This window comes from Danio rerio, chromosome 1 (assembly GCF_052040795.2).
Source record: "Danio rerio strain M-AB ecotype USA chromosome 1, GRCz13ab, whole genome shotgun sequence".
NCBI lineage: Eukaryota > Metazoa > Chordata > Actinopteri > Cypriniformes > Danionidae > Danio > Danio rerio.
The window spans coordinates 37,189,025-37,205,770 of NC_141021.1; the positions used below are offsets into that span (position 1 = coordinate 37,189,025).

Below are 16,746 nucleotides of genomic sequence, written 5' to 3' on the forward strand. Positions count from 1 at the left end.
AAAACAAACAGACAAAAAATACTAGATATAGATGTGTAGCATACGGTTGAAATCAGAATTAATAACCACCTTTAAATCTTTTTTTTTTTAATTTTCCAAATGATGTTTTACAGAGCAAGAAAAGTTTTACAATATGTCTGATAATATTTTTTTCTTCTGGAGAGTCTTATTTGTTTTATTTCGGCAGTTTTTAATTTTTAAAAGAAAACATTTTAAGGTCAAAATGATTAGCCCCTTTAAGCTAATTCAGAACACCACTGATGCATAATTATTTATATGCTACAATAACGTATGTGTATTTATTTTGACATACTATGGTTATAACCAATATCAGTGTTTCATGACACCCTAATTGATGTGTTAGCATTTGTAAAAACTTTGCAGAACCAAAAAAAAGGGTGGTTCTGTAGTTCAGTCATGACAACTCTTGGACAGGTTTTGTATGGAAATTAATGTGTACAGCTGAAATCTGAATTATTGAACCCCCTTTCAATAATTATCTTTAATCACATCTTTAAATGTTCACACTGGGTGATTAGATTTCAAGTGAACGAGCTAAATTCATGGCTAAAATCATGCAGTCTGAACTCTGCATTAAATCGCTTAACTCACATTCATGAATTCTCTAGTGTGGCATCAAGGGATAGCATAGCATCCATTGGATGTGCACTCCAGAATCTCACCAGAAGTACTAAGTCATCCAGGTACTTCTCTCCTACTGTTTTTTGAATACTATACTTGGCTCACAAGCTGTTTTTTAATCTATATAGTAGGGAAATATGCGATTTCAGATAAAACCCAAGGCATTTAAATGTTGAGAAGCAAGCTCATTGGCTGCTAAGCAACAGCAATCAATCACCTGTGCCATGTATTTGATGATGTATTAGAGTAGGTAAGATATGACTAGGCCCACGCGGAATCTGCACGCACAGAAATCTGCAGATTTTAAGCCCATCATTTAGTCTATTTATTTGCTTGTGTAAATGTATATTTATTCAGTTTTCAAATTAATTTCACTAATTTTATTGTAATATAATATTAATAATTAATATTAAAATATTTATATATGATTAATTTACAATACCGTTTGTAAAGTAATATGTTCTGTCTTTTAGTAGTTCTATTACATGAGAGACTTGCTTTGTTAACCAAATAAGTGGACCTAATTGAATTTGTGTAGTAAACATTAAATAAAAGTTAAAAAGGTATTATTTTTGTTACATATATTAGATTTTTAGTTACAATACTGCTAAAATCATTCCACGTAAATCCGCAGAAATAGTACAAAATTTGTCCGCAGATTCTGTCTGGACCTAGATGTCACCTATAAACCTACACATCCAATAGAGTTTCATGACAGAACTTTACGAGTGTGTGAATGTTTAAAGGTCCCATGAAGTGTTTTGAAATGTGCATTTTTATTCAATGTGTGACGTAATCTCAACTAAAACATAAATAGAGGGCGGGACATAGACACATAGAGTAGGATAGGATCAGTGTGAGTGGTTGAGCTCAAGCGCATCAAATGAAAGGGGCGAGACATGTCAGATACTATAGAGCAGGGGTCCCCAACCTCGGTCCTGCAGGGCCGGTGTCCCTGCAGGGTTTAGCTCCAACTTGCCTCAACACACCTGTCTGGGTGATTCAAGTATAAATACAGTAGTAAGATCTTGATTAGCTTGTTCAGGTGTGTTTGATTAGGGTTAGAGCTAAATCTGCAGGACACCAGCCCTCCAGGAACAAATTTGGTGACCCTTTTTAAATGCAAATTTTGACTATTTTGGAGCACACTTGATTAGATATGCGTAAAATAGTAATGCTATTCACCAGACCTTTAAAGTTGATGTCAAAACCTTACCTTTTTTGGTTGAGGTGTACAAAATAATCTCTGATGATTAGATATATATCTACTACCACAGCAAAACTCAGCTGACGTGTAAACACATAGTTAAACACCCACTACATTTTCATAGTCTGGCACGTCCTGTCTCTCGTATGATCATACAGTAACTTAACAGACGCTTACACACACGCGCACACACTTGTCCTCCGCCTGGCAGCCCGAGGGTCCACCCCCTCTCTTCATTCAGCTGGTCACGTGACATGAGCACTGTGAGTAGAACAGCACCGTGTGAGCCGTCCATTCATTTCCTCCTGAGAAACACACGGCGGAGGAGGGAACACAGAAAGAGAGAGAGAGAGAGCGAGAGAAAGCGAGAGAGAGAGAGAGAGAGAGAGAGAGAGAGAGAGAGAAGGGGGTCACATCAAAAAAGTGCGACATAGGAAAACAAGACAGAAATTAACAGGGAGACAGAGGAACGCTGTAAGGATAGTAGTCCTCGCTCACAATTACTGAGCTTAATAAACAAGGTCAGTACTGTTATTTTGTTTAAAGTTTGTCATTTTTAAGACAGTTAGTTTGTTGGACTGTTGACCTGTCAGCTGTCATGTTAGAAATAACACTGTAAATAAGAGTATAATGAGAAACAGATATAGTTTAATAAGTAGTGTTTCAATACATAATATGTTGTCATTAATATTTCTCAAATTCATTTGCTCTGCAGTTAGCATTTTATGGAAGGTGTATACATTTATTTATAATATTTATTACTGTATATGTAATCAATTATTATAGCGTATTATAACATGTTATAGAATGTGTTAACAGTTTTGCAATCTTGTATTTGTTTTTTACTGCATGTTTTTTTTCTTACATCATACTGTAGAATGGCTGCACAGGCAGTTATAGCCTTAGAAACACTTTAGAATCTGCACATTTATGAATGTTATATCAATGCTAGATGATTTTGTTTATATTTTCTTTGTACTTATGAAAGACTTCAGAATTGCAGTCACTTCCTTTTTTTCTGTCTGCTTCACACTTCTGCATACAGTAGGAGCTACTTGCCTTTGACACAACAATATATGATAAATGCAGTACTGTAAAAGAACAGTACAGCTTTGTTGAGGATCAGTAAGGAACTAGAGCTGTTGCATCTGTTGGTGTGATTTGGCATGGATGATTTGGTCTCTGTCCGTCTGCCAGTGGTTTCCTTCTCAAGTATGTGAAATTAAATTGTTAGCCAAGTCAATCAGCCTTTGAAAGCTCTACATAAATAATTAGACATCGTTTAAGCAAACCACAGCAGTAATCGCGTTAAAAACAATTTAAGCATCTATAAATACACAGCATCCTCTGCACCGCAGAACAGAAACCGCACCTGAGAGTTCCTCTAGAGTGTCTGTCGCGTCTGCACCGGATAAGCTTTGTGTCGTGTTGCAGTTACAGTGAGGAAGTTCGGAGGTCACTGATTTGGTGTTTTTGGATGCATTTCTTCACCTAAGTTGTCAAATTAAATAAGCAAACTTTCCACAGTGGTGTCTGAGTGACCCAAGAGCCAGCTGGGGCTCTGGCAGGTTCACCCCTCAGGACGGCTGTTGTTGTAGATGGGCTTTATGAACACAAAGTGGGCGAAAGAGAAGGAGAGAGAGAGAGATGCTGAAGGGTGGATGTGTGGGCTTTGTGCAAACAGAACCTGAATCAATAGATTGAGTGGGCGTGTGAATCAGGTGTAGAAATATATTTTGATGTAGGTCTTCATGGTAAGAAAGTTTCATATTTCACAGTCAGAACTTTTATTACTCATTTGAGTCTTGATTGTGGCTGTTATGTGTGAGATCACACTCCGGCATCAAGTACAAATGACACAATTTTACATGCAACAAAGCGTTTTAAATATTTCTGTGATGGATTTGATGGCACAGGTTAGTTGCTTGCCTATTGTAAAACACATTAGAATATAGACATTCATAGATCAATACTGTATTTAAAAGACATCTAAGACACAGATCCTAAGACACTGTCTATTTAGATGTGTTTACTATTAGTATGACTAAATCTTCAGTTGTAATTAGTGAAAATTCATGATCTTTTTGATCTTTATGATTCATGAGTTTTATTTAAAACATTACTTACTAATAACTGAGTTACTTAGTCAGTCACTTTCCTTCATCTTATTTTCTTCTTTCACCTAAGTGGAAATGAACTGTCTACAAAAATATACATTTTAGTGAAATTAACAATTACATGGTACTGAAAAAAAGTGTTTTAAGTATTTAAAAAAATAATTAGTAAAATTAAAGTTAAAGCAATTAAAGAACAATTTTAATTGAATTTGAATAAAAATAAATAAATGTATTTTTAATCATAATCTATATTTATATTTTTCAATGCAGATTTGAAGTTTTTTTTTTTGGTATTTATGAATTAATTATTTAAAATACACAAATAAATATACATAAAATGTATACACCACTGCTGAAAAGAACTAAACTGACCTTATGGCCCATTTCCAATGAGTGGTACAGTATGGTACAGTACGGGTCACCTTTATGAGGCTTGCATTTCTACTAAAAGGGTACTGATGGTAGAAAGAAAGTTTCAGTCGACGTGATTCTCGCTTAAGGATATGTCAAAGTAAAGCTGTAGGGATCGTTCACATATCATATGAGAAGCACTTCTCACAAAATAGAGGCTTTATACACATAAATACCTGTGTGTAAATGTTCATTACTAACATTTCTGTGAAACTGATTTGAATATAACTGCAGATCAATGATGAAAAATTAGCCTACTGTAGTTCTGCAATTATAAAATATAATTAACGTTATAAATGCAACATATACAGTATGAACAAATACAGCCCCTTACAGTCTCCGAAATGTTACCAATTACAGAAACACTACACACAGCATACATTTACTCTTTATTTGGCTTCAAAAACATGAAACATTTAGCTCACAGTCAGAGCAAACCTCTCATCTGTATCTTTAATCTTTGCCAGCACATGTAACCTCTTTTAGAAAGTAATTCCGTCATTCCGATTTCATAATAGTCCGAAAGACAATGATAATAATTAAATTTGGCAGTTTATTCGTGTTTTAGGTTGCTGAAAAAATCATTTGTTCCTTTGTTTTTTCTGGCTTCTCCTTTGTTTTTTCGCACTTTACTCTCGCGTTTGTCAATTTCTAAAAGGATCGGATGTCAGAAGCACTTCAATAATCACGGGCACGTTATCATCAGCCCAAGAAGTTTGTTATTTTAAATATAGACACGCGACGAGCTCTCTGGAGAAAATGAACTCACTCGCACTTTTAGTCAGCCTCATAAAAACAAAAACAGGACAAGGCAGATCTCGTTTTTCTTTGGCTGTTCATCCATACAACAACAAGTTAGTTTAAGCTTTGGTCGACCATGGCTCGTTATTATATGTATATATTATTACGGTGTAATGTCTCAGCTGTGTTTTTAAAAATGGTGGTTGCTTTGTTTTCATTCTCCTGGCTTGTTGCAGGAGTGAGTGACGTATCTCTGTAAAACAATAGCATCCAGTTGAGCGTGTAGCTCCGCCTTTTGGTACCCTTTTGTTGTGCTAGGTACCAAATGGTACTCAAAAAGTGGTATGGTACAGTTTGCTTTTAGGTACATTTTGACAGTGGAAATGGCCATAAAATTGTACCGAACTGAACCATACCGTACTGTACCACTCAGTGGAAACAGGCCATTAAATTAAACAAACAAGCGACGTTTTTATGTTTGTTTGTGTTTTGAAAAAGCATGTGTCACTGTTGTCACAGTTTTGCACCTTATTTATTCCTAAACAGTGCATATTATTACAGAAAATGTAAATATTATTACCTAAATAGTACATGGTAGTCTCTTTAAAAAGGTATCACTCTTGTGACAGCTGATATTTGTTTTATAATGTATACTATACAGTAATATATTATAGCATGTCAGTGGAAGAACATTTACATTTCTAAGCTCCGTTAACAGCTCGGATATTTTGTCACACACACTTTTTTTTTACATTTACCAGCTGCCTTTACATAAATTACTCAAGCCAAGTAATGCACAGATTTTAAGCAAGATGTTCGAAGACACAAATGTCCAGCTGCATTGCTTCAAAGCAGATTTGCTCCTCACAGAGACAAATTTTCTGTTCTAAACGGAGTAGTCTGTGATTCCCATTCTACAGCAAGACAGACATTGTTATATTTATATGCTTTTAGATAGGGGCAAAGTTAGTGATTTTGCGGCTCTAAACAATTCCAGCCAAGGGGTCCAAATTTCACAAGTCCTAAAATGCACCTTTTTTACGTTAATTTATTTATTTTTATTTTGCTTTTTACAACTACATCTACATTTTATCTTAATGCAAAATACTAATAACATGTAAAGCACCTTTTAAAACTTTTGAAACTATTTGTTTTCTTAAGATGAATTCACAACTAAACATCATAAATAAAATATTTTGTTTTTAAAACTTAACCTTTACTCTTTGACTACTGGACTTGTCCATAATTGAAAGTGGGGGACACATTTGCACGGATTAATTAATTACATTAAAGCTTTAAAAAATTTAAACCCTCACCGTTCAAAATATGATAGAAAACATTCATTCTTTCATTAATTTACTTGTTGGCTTAGTCCCTTTATTAATCCGAGGTTGCCACAGCGGAATGAACCGCCAACTTATCCAGCAAGTTTTTACGTAGCAGATGCCCTTCCAGCCGCAACCCATCTCTGTAAAACATCCACACACACATTCACACACACACACTCATACATTACGGACAATTTAGCCCAATTCACCTCTATCGCATATCTTTGGACTGTGGGGGAAACTGGAGCACCCGAAGGAAACCCACGCGAACGCAGGGAGAACATGCAAACTCCACACAGAAACACCAACTGAGCCGAGGCTCAACCCAGCGACCTTCTTGCTGTGAGGCAACAGCACTACCTACTGCGCCACTGCTTCTTTATGGTAAAAAACAATGTTATATAAAATTTATAGTATCATGTATACTTCTAGGTATTTATTTGGGGGTCCTCAGACTTTCTGGGGCCCTAATCGGCCGCTTACCTTGCATATTGGTTAAATCTGTCTCTGCATTCAGATTATATTTTGATAGTCTAAATATTCTGTTGACTAAGTAACTTTACTACTATTTGTCAACTGACTCTCATTGGTATATCAGTAGAGCATTAGAAGACTCTTAGTTTAAGGTTAGGCTTGACAGTCAAAATAGAGGCTCAGAGTCAGTAAATGTCTGCTGAAGAGCATCAAAATAAAGTGTGAGTAGTTGTTAAGCATATAGTCTACTACTTTAATGAGTGCTAGTTGACATATTGAAAAATCTACATGGAGGTGTTTATAGGAAATGGCTTTTAAAAAAAAAAAAGCATTTTGACCATTAATTTACAAGACAGTAATCTACAAGGTATTGAAAACAAAACCATTATGATCTTCTTGTAAACAATGATAGTACAATAATAATAATGATAATAATAATAATAATATTTTTTTGTAAAAACTGTGGTGTAATATCCATACATAGTGTGTTAATCTTGAGGTACTGTATGTGCTGCCAGAACAACAATGACAGACTTCTGTACTTTGTTAATTCTGCTCAAGATAATGACTGACATTGCCATTGTTTTGACAATGCTGTTGTCTGAGTCCAAATGAAAAACTTTCTGTGTTTGCAATATTTGCACATTCTATTCAATAAAACAAAATGAATCACAGACTGCATTCACACGAAACACAAAAGGATGTATCACCAATGTTAACTTCATAACTATTTATAAGGTGGCTCTAATATTAACATGATTTTTTTGCAGCAGCCTGACACTCATCCTGATCTTTTTTTTTCTTCCCCATTTGGATTTAACCTCATCCACTGTAATATTTAATAGTAAATTAAAATAACATTTGGGACTACACCAGAAACACAAACTATCCTTCATGACTACTACTTTAACAAATTATCAATCTTCCCACTAAATCTGATTTTCTCTGCAGTTCTACACATAATCAATTTTCTCTGATGTTTTTGTAGCAACTGTGACATTTATCTGAACATTCTCTGTTCTCTGATATTAAAGATAACAAACATTTGACATCCACATATAATCTTCACTATGCTGTGCCACAATTGTTCGTGTCTGGTGTAAACATCCAGCCCAATGTCATGAGGAAATATTTTGCATATTGTCCGATAATTGGCTAATTCATACAAATCCATATGATCTAATTCATAAAAAAGGTATTTAAAACAAAGGCTTGCTCTCAAACCCCACCCCTAAACCCAGATGTCATTGGGGATGAGCATATCATACTAAAATAATACTCATCCTTAAAATGAGTTTATATAAATTAGCAGTGTTGTGTTAGTAACTGAAAAATAGTCTGTTACTAGTTACTTTATTCAAAAAGTAACTCAATTACTCACTAAAAAGTAATGCATTGCTTTTAAAGTAATTTTTAAATTATTTTTATTTATTATTTATTTTCTTTTTTTTGTTAATGTTTGCATGCGTTAGGTCTCTCGCGAGCACACTTGCCCTCTATTGCGTGCACTTGGTTTCTCTCGCGCGCACACTTAGTGTACCTCATGCGCAATCTGTCTCTGCTTTTGATTGACTTTTGTCCAGTCTGGCACCTCATACACAACACATATTCTTTATGGTGGTTGGTTGGCATTAAGCCTGTCACGATATCTATTTTTTGTTGTACAATTTATTGTACAAAAATATATTGCGATAAACAATGTTATTGCAATTTTAAGACCATTTTATGCCACTCATTATATAATACCAGAATGCCAATATAATATAATTACAATGCAAGTACACTCTTCCAAAGAACACATCATATTTCATTCTTAATTTAATAGTCATTACTAGTCATAGTAATTTTATAGTCATTTTATTCATTCATTCGTTTTCTTCTCGGCGCAGTCTCTTTATTCGAGCTGGGGTCACCACAGCGAAATGAACTGCCAACTTATCCAGCATATTTTTTTATGCAGCTGATAATGCCCTTCCAGCTGCAACAATCACTGGGAAACACCCATACACTCTTATTCACACACATACACTATGGACAATTTTAGCTGTATTTTACCCAATTCACCTGTACCGCATGTCTTTGAACTTGTGTGGAAACTGGAGTACCTGGAGGAAACCCACGCGATTGAGATTTTGCACAGCTAAAATGTTGCTAGGATTTTATGTATGGTCGATATGTATTGCACAATGTATTGCAAAATGATTGAGGTCATGTTCATTTGTTGTATGATATGTCAATATATGGATTATTTTGACAGGCCTAGTTGGCATCTACTAATTCCACAGTGTGTCGCCGTTGTAAACCGAAGATGTGGGCTAGACTGCAGCCAACATTATTCACCTTACCAAGTAACAGACAAACGCATCATATTGTAGTGATAACAGAGTTAATACATTTAAAAGTAATGTGTTACAGTATTAGTTACTTTCAAATGTGATGCTGTAACAGTAACATATTACTACGTAGTAACGCGTTATTGCCCAACACTGCAAATAAGCAACTAAATCAAAAAGTTATAAATTGATGTAAGATTGCATTGGATTACATAAATTGGGATCTATGGTTTTGATTCAGGACTGTCATCAGATCATAGATTTGCACAATTTAATTAAGTTGATTATTTCATTGACTTTAAACAAAACAAAGTAATAAATAAAAGTCCCTAATCTATACTATATATTCAAAGCTAAGTCTGGCCGTGGCAGCCAAAACAGCTAATGGAAATGTATCTTGAAATTAGCTCAGCCATTTACACTCTAACCGATTCCCATTCAACTGCAACTCTTCCTGGCATAGAAACCCAGATGCTTGCACGCAGCACGCACTAACACATACACACACCTACACACATGTGCACACAAAACAGAAATCAGAGGAACTAAATCTCCTTTGTGAGTCACCAGCCTACAGAGAGCGAAGTGGCAGGGTGGTTCCTGTACAGTACGGGAAACAGCAGATCTCCCCAGTGACCGCCTGGCCCATTAAAAACTGAGCTCCACGATCAGAGCCTGTAGCGGATGCACTTCCTGCGAACACTTTGACTCAACTTTGACCTCTGACCCCACAACCCCTCCTGGTGGGGCCTGACCTCCAAGTGCAAGAGGAAGAGGGAGAGTTTCATGTGGGATCTGTTCCTGGTTAGAGATCTGTCAGAGTCAGACAGTTCCCTTCAGCTCCACTGCTGCTGTCAGGGTGAATTATTTTGGAGGAGCAAAAACCTGTTCTTCTTCTGGACCTCTTTACATCTTCCTCTTGCACTCAGTTCAGCCTCTTCTCTGGATTTCACCTGCAGTTGCGTGCTCTCTTCCACTTTTCCCAACATGTCCTGGAACTTGTGCAACTGTATTGGTTATTTGTCACTTTCCTGAAATATGAACCATTCCTAAAATAGCATCCCTACCACCAGTAAGACATAAGACATTGCCTTGTGCACTTTTGTCACTGCTCAATATGTAAAATATGTATCTATTGCTGTCTCAAAATACAGATAACGTTATTCCACTAGTTTGGCAATACTTCGTCTTTTTTTTCTTTTTATAACTAAAATAAGGAAGAGCCAGATGATTAAACCAGTCAATATGCAACATTTACAAAAAAAAGTAAATGCTTGTGTTTGGCTAATAACAATAAATAAGTAAAGTTTATTTATAAACTAATTTCAAAAGGATCACGTGCTTATGATTGACCACAGCCGGTCCTGCGATAGCTAATCATGATCCTTTAATCAGATGATTCCTAAGTTACTATAAATAACCACAGTCTTCAATTCCACAACCATCTTCATCTGGAAGAAACCCCCTTTCTCCCCTTCTCCTCCCTATTTCACCTAGATTGGGTGGCATGGCAGCCCAGTGGCTAGCACTGTTGTGTTGTCCCACAGCAAGAACACCGCTAGCTCTGGTCCTCGCCAATTGCATGTTCCCCCTGCAACTAAATAAACTGATTCTGAGTCAATAAACTGACTAAGCCACCTGGCCACTATAGTCTAGCTCCCAGCATCAGTATCTTTCCTTCTTAAAGTAGTTCACTTTTAGCCACATCAGCGGGGTAGTTTCTCCTCTCGCCCTGCAAATGGTAGGGAGCCCTGGGCTAGAGCATCCCTTGAGCTCAGAGCTCTCTTCCAGGACAGCATGCCAAACAGGCTTATTATAAATCATCAGCTAAGTGTGAACTCTTGAAAAATGTTTAAGAAAATGCCTCACTGTCATTTAAAATATGTCATGCATAATAACTGGACAACATATACAAAGATGCCCAGGTAGCAGTTGGGGGTTTCACATCAGGGAATCACATCAGCCATGGTATTGAGGGGGGAAGTGAGTGCTGGATATTCACTCTCCCCTTCTTCAATCTACTTAAACCTGCTTTAGATTGGATCTCAAGTACAAGTCTCTAATCATTAGGCCAAAGCTGACCAGTTTTTTTGAACCCACAATGGCATTTGTTCTCTGGATTTAAGTCCAACACCTTAACCTCTCGGCCATCCATGCAAATGCAAGGCTTGTTGGTGGTAATACCACAAATTACACTATTGAACCATCAAGGTTCACTGAAAGAGAATTTTCCTCACCGCAACAGCCTTAGCTCCATTAGTAGAGGGTTGTGTTATAGTACCATACAGTAACAATCATAGGTTTATTCCCAGATAATAAATGCATTGCAATGGTAAAAAGTGTGCTTTGAACAAGCTGTTAACTAGTTCCTAACCTATGGCTAAGGGTTTGTCTAAAACAGGGATGCCCAAACTGGGCCCTGCGGGCCAAAGTTAGCCCATGGTAATCTTTAACTTGGTTAAATCATGCCACCTGAGAAGAGAGGAAGAATGATTGGGATGGTTTAGAGATTGTCATTTCAAATCTAAACCTTTTGTTTGTTTCTTTCTTTCATTTTTTATTGTTAAAAGTTAACTGAAATTGAATGTTTTAATTAAACGGTGTAAATAAATCAGATTTAGTTTATGGGTGCTTTTACACTTGGTTCAATTGCCTGGACTGTACCCAAGTTCGATTGTCCCTCCTTGCTATCTTCTAGGTTGGTTTGTGTTCACACTGTCTTTTTTCCTTCTGAACCCTTTGTACACTAGGGTCATCGAGCTGCTGTTGTGTGTACGGCTGTTGCCAGGTGATGGACATGAAAGCAAAGTGGCAAAATAGATAGCCGTCTGCACATCTCGTTCTGCTTTTACCAAATCTTTTGGTTTTGGACATACAGAAAGCAAATAGTATAAAAAAAAAATTGTATAAATGTTCATAACATAACACAATGTCTGCAGAAGCTGTTTTTGAAGGAGACATTATAACTGTGCTATAACTGGCTCAGTCCCACTTGTCAACAAGGTACAGTACATGATACACTGACAGACAGATACACACACACACACATAAATTAACCTTATGAAAACGTTAGTTTGTTGTACTGTTGGTGGTTCACTTCCATTATTTGGTACGATTGCATTCATACCAGAAGTGAACTGGACCAGAGTTTGCGTGAACTGTACTCCAGACAACCTCTTTCAGACAGACCCGAGTAAGGTTTGTGGGTTCGCACCCGAGTTCAGAAGACACGCTCACACTAGCTAAACATACCATACTCTGGCGATAAACAAATCCGGGTGTGGACCAAAAGTGCTAGTGTGAAAGCACCCTAAATTTACTGTCACCCAACAGATAGAGGACAAATCAAGGCAAAGGCAGATTCTGCTTGACTAGTGTATTCAGCATTAAACTCTACCGTTATGAATGTGATTGTTTATGTAATGTAAAATGTAAATGTAATGTAAATGTATGCTAGTTATCATTTTAAATGTCATACTGCATTAGTTAATATGATTTAAAATAATGTTTTCTAATAAATTAGAAACTTACCCATGGCAACTTTTATGTAATATATTTTGGTATTCGGCTCTCGATGATATTTGAGGTTTTTTTATACAAAAAAGATTGGGCACCCCTGGTCTAAAAAAAATCCACACACTGCATTAAACGATCCAGAATTTTGATTGATTACAGCAGTATTACAACACATGCAACATGAGGGCACTTAACTTTAAATCATAACAGCCTATTTGGTATTTTTCTAGATGAGGAAACTCACTTTTCCCCCAACTTTAGTTGCAGCTGTGAATTTTCCAGCTTCATCCAGGGTAGAGAACGAAAAACAATTCTTACCCAGCCCTGTGTGAGCATTCACTGCTGGAAAACAAACACAGCTGCCTTGCTCATTACGAGCAGGGGCATCATAACACTCAGGAAAGAACTAGGGCTAATATCGTTCAAAGGGCTAAAAATGCCTTGTTGAGTATGTAAAAAGAAAAACGAGTGCTTGGTGGTTATCGTCTGTTTTGGAAGGGCTGCGTAATCTCTAGCGATCACATCCTTTCCTGTCCTCCCTCTCTTCCTTCTGCTTCCCTTCTCTCTTCGCTTCTTTTCTGTAAGTTTACTCTTTGTATGATGTGCAGTCTCTGGGTGGTTAGCGGTCACGCTAGTTAGCATGCTTGGTTACTGGCACTCACGCTGTGCTTTAGGGGTTGAGTCTTTTCTGGCAGTGCACTAGAAGAGGCTCAGGCTTTCCCACAATGCTGAGGACAGCTGGGGAGGGCTATCTCTGCCCCATGAGTCCACACAGCCTAATGGGAATGAGGGCAGATCTCTTCCAGCTGTGAAACAGACAAGACTTTCAAACACCTTAGTGGGTGGTTATTTGGACCGGTTGACATACTGTATTATGAAAGTAATCAATTTTCTGAATATTGTTAAGAGTGTGATGTTTTATTTGACTACAAAATTCTCTTTATAATTGTGTTTTATAATAGCGAAGGCATTTGATGTACAATGGGTGATGTGTTAATGAGAAATTGATTCACAACTAGGAGGGAAAAAAATGGATATAAAATCAGTGTTGTGAGAACGTGTAATCTTAGAATAGTGAGATGTAAACTTGGAATTGCAGGATATAAACTCAGAATTCCAAGATATAAATCCAAAATTGGCAGATATGAACTCAGAATTGCAAGATGCAAACTTGAACCTTTGATTATATAAACTCAGTAGTATTATCTGCAAACTGGCAATTGTGAGATATAAACTCAGATGATATAACTTGCAATTAAATTATTTGAACTCTTAATTATGAGATAAAGTCTCAAGATATTATTGCAAAATACAAACAAAGTCTACAGTTGTAATAAAAATCAATCACAAATTTGAGAAAACTAAATGCCTCATATCTGTGGAATATTAATGCAATCAAATGCAATTTTTTAATTTAAATTCTGAGATTAGAATCTAATCTACAAAGTTAAAACTATTATATGAATTTCCGTTTTGAGTAGAAATGTCCTGATTTTGAGATATAAACTCAAAATTGTGACAAAGAAGTTTGTTTGTAAAGAAACATAGGTTTAAACCCAGGGTACATGCATTAATAAAATATGTTCTGTGGCCTCATGCCTACGACTGAATCACATACATTGCACTGCTACTGCTCATTTTTTATTTCTACAATTAAATGAGTTATGTCATAAGAGTTGCAGTGCGTTCTGTGATTTCGCCATGGGCACAAGGCCACAGTTCAGGTTTTAACAATGATACTTTCTCTGCATTTGAACCGATTTTTCTTGCACTACAGATTTAGTATGGCAATTAATATGCATGTAGCAAAGTTGAAGTGTTTGGTCTTGGTGGCAATGATCTGCTTTGCTGCTGCTTCTTTGATTAGTAGTGCAGAGCGTGTACCAAGACTTGAAATAAACATGTTATTATTTTTTCCCATCACTGAGCCTTAGGTATAGGGTACTTTGTTGAATGTTTGGCTTAATGCTATTGTACTACTGTAGTCAACATTTGAAGTGGATCAAAAAGTTTTAAAAAATTGTTCTAACGCCCCATTCACACGGGGCGTCAGAGTCAACGCTTCCCATTCACTTTGAATGGGTTACGTCAAGCCCTGCCGAACTGCATTGTGGACCCGTCGACGCCGCTTTAGAAGCGTTGCTCGCTCCAGAAGCGTTGCTTGCTCCAGAAGTTGGGACTAGCTCAGCTTTTCAAGCACCGACAGAAGCGTCAGCCAATCAGATCGCTGTATGCAAATACACCAGCTAGACAGGGGCCTATTGCTGATTGAAATTTAATTTGCTGACGCTTCTATGAGGATCGCTTCAGCCCCAACTTCAGACACGCCTTCAGTTAAGCGTTGACGCTAAAGCCCCGTGTGAATGGGGCGTAAGACAAGAATGGGTGTTGAGCATTAGTTTTAGGACATCTTTGATGAGAGGTTTTGATCCACTTCAAGTGTTGACTACTGTAGACAATGTGTGCCTTGGCTACTATGCCAAGTGGCTTAACATTTGTGTATAAGACGTTGTTTACTTCAACTGTATGTGCAGATTGATAGAGTGTAGACTAGATATAAAATCAGAATACGTCAAAATTAAAATATCTGTATTGGCTATATAGCTCTTCAATCCAGCTCTAGCAGGACAATAAATTGCAGAAACCAAACTGAAAATGTCTGTCCTCTCTCATCAGTTCTCTTACAATTTAAGATGCAATTACAAATGTAAAGGCAGCAAGATGTAATGCAGTACAAAAGTGCAAAACAGACTGCTCAGCTGAGCACATTTGTTGTTCTCATTAATTATTATTTAAATCAGACAATCCAAAAATGTGGCTCTTTGAGTCTGCCTCTTATGATGAAAAACAGGAAGCCCACTGTGAGTCACTTAATGATCAGTTTGACTCAAGCTTCCAAGTCAACTGACCTGCATTTGGGAATGTTAAAAGCATTTGATGGTTGCCCCAAATTTCCAGAGCACTCATTCTCAAGGAGCACATTTTTTCGTCAACTCTTCATGGTCGACGCCACATATTGCACAATATTGCCTAATAACACGGCCTTCAGATATTGCGCAACCTGGTGTGTGCCAGACCTCTGATAATAAACAGTTTGACGGCATGCGGTTCAATAGTTCAAGTCAAATTACACACATCTGTCTCACCCTGTCCAGTGGAACAGCAGAGAGAGAACTTCAGATGTTTCTGGCCCGCTGTCTTCATGGAAGAGAGCACAGCAAACCAGTCCAAGCTGTGACCGAGATGCCATTTGTCATCTTTTTGACCTGATCTGGGAACAGGCTCACTCTCTAAGGTCTTGATCTTCTCCAGTCTGAAACTGATCTCGAACCTGTAATAATACATGCGCCACCACACACTGTGCAGTGTGAAAATAGCAGATGAAGAAGAAAAAAATTACAGACAGGAAGAAAAGGAAATAATGTAGACTGCATCTCGAGGTTTAGTTGAGTTGTTTTCGAAACAGGAAAACAGTTTTGACACTTTCACTCTTCAGAGCATTCTGGTTTGCAAAAAAAAAAAAAAAACATATAATGCAAAAAAATAAATGAATGATTTAAGAAGATACAGACTAGAAACAAGTCAAATTATCTGCCAGTGCTGGAAGATAATTTATACATGCAAGATTTCAATTCAATTCATGTTTATTTATAAAGCGCTTTTACAATGTAGATTGTTTCAAAGCGGCTTAACAGAAGTTCTAGTAAATTGAAACTGTCAGTCCAGTTTCTAATCCAACAATGCACAGCTCCACAAGTCCCAAACCAAGCAAGCCAGTGGCGACAGTGACAAGGAACAACCTTCACTTATTGACGAAAGTGAAGGAAAATAAAACTCAAGAGAAAACAGGCTCAGTTGGTCATGACCATTTCTTCTCTGGCCAAACTTCCTGTGCGGAGCTGCAGTCTAGGCGCCGGAGGCTGAAGAACACTTGAAAGAGTTCTTAAAATACAAAAACTTAATAAGGCTTTAATAAA

The 16,746-nt window shown here is 37.0% G+C and overlaps 1 protein-coding gene across 1 annotated transcript in view; it reads left to right on the plus strand.

Annotated features, from left to right (window-relative positions):
* The first annotated feature begins 2,167 nt into the window (after positions 1 to 2,167).
* Positions 2,168 to 16,746, plus strand: part of klf12a (Kruppel like factor 12a) — a 59,645-nt gene continuing 45,066 nt past the window's right edge. Inside the window, 1 exon segment of the mRNA NM_207062.2 lies at positions 2,168 to 2,370. The gene's annotated coding sequence lies outside the window, so the exon portion shown is untranslated.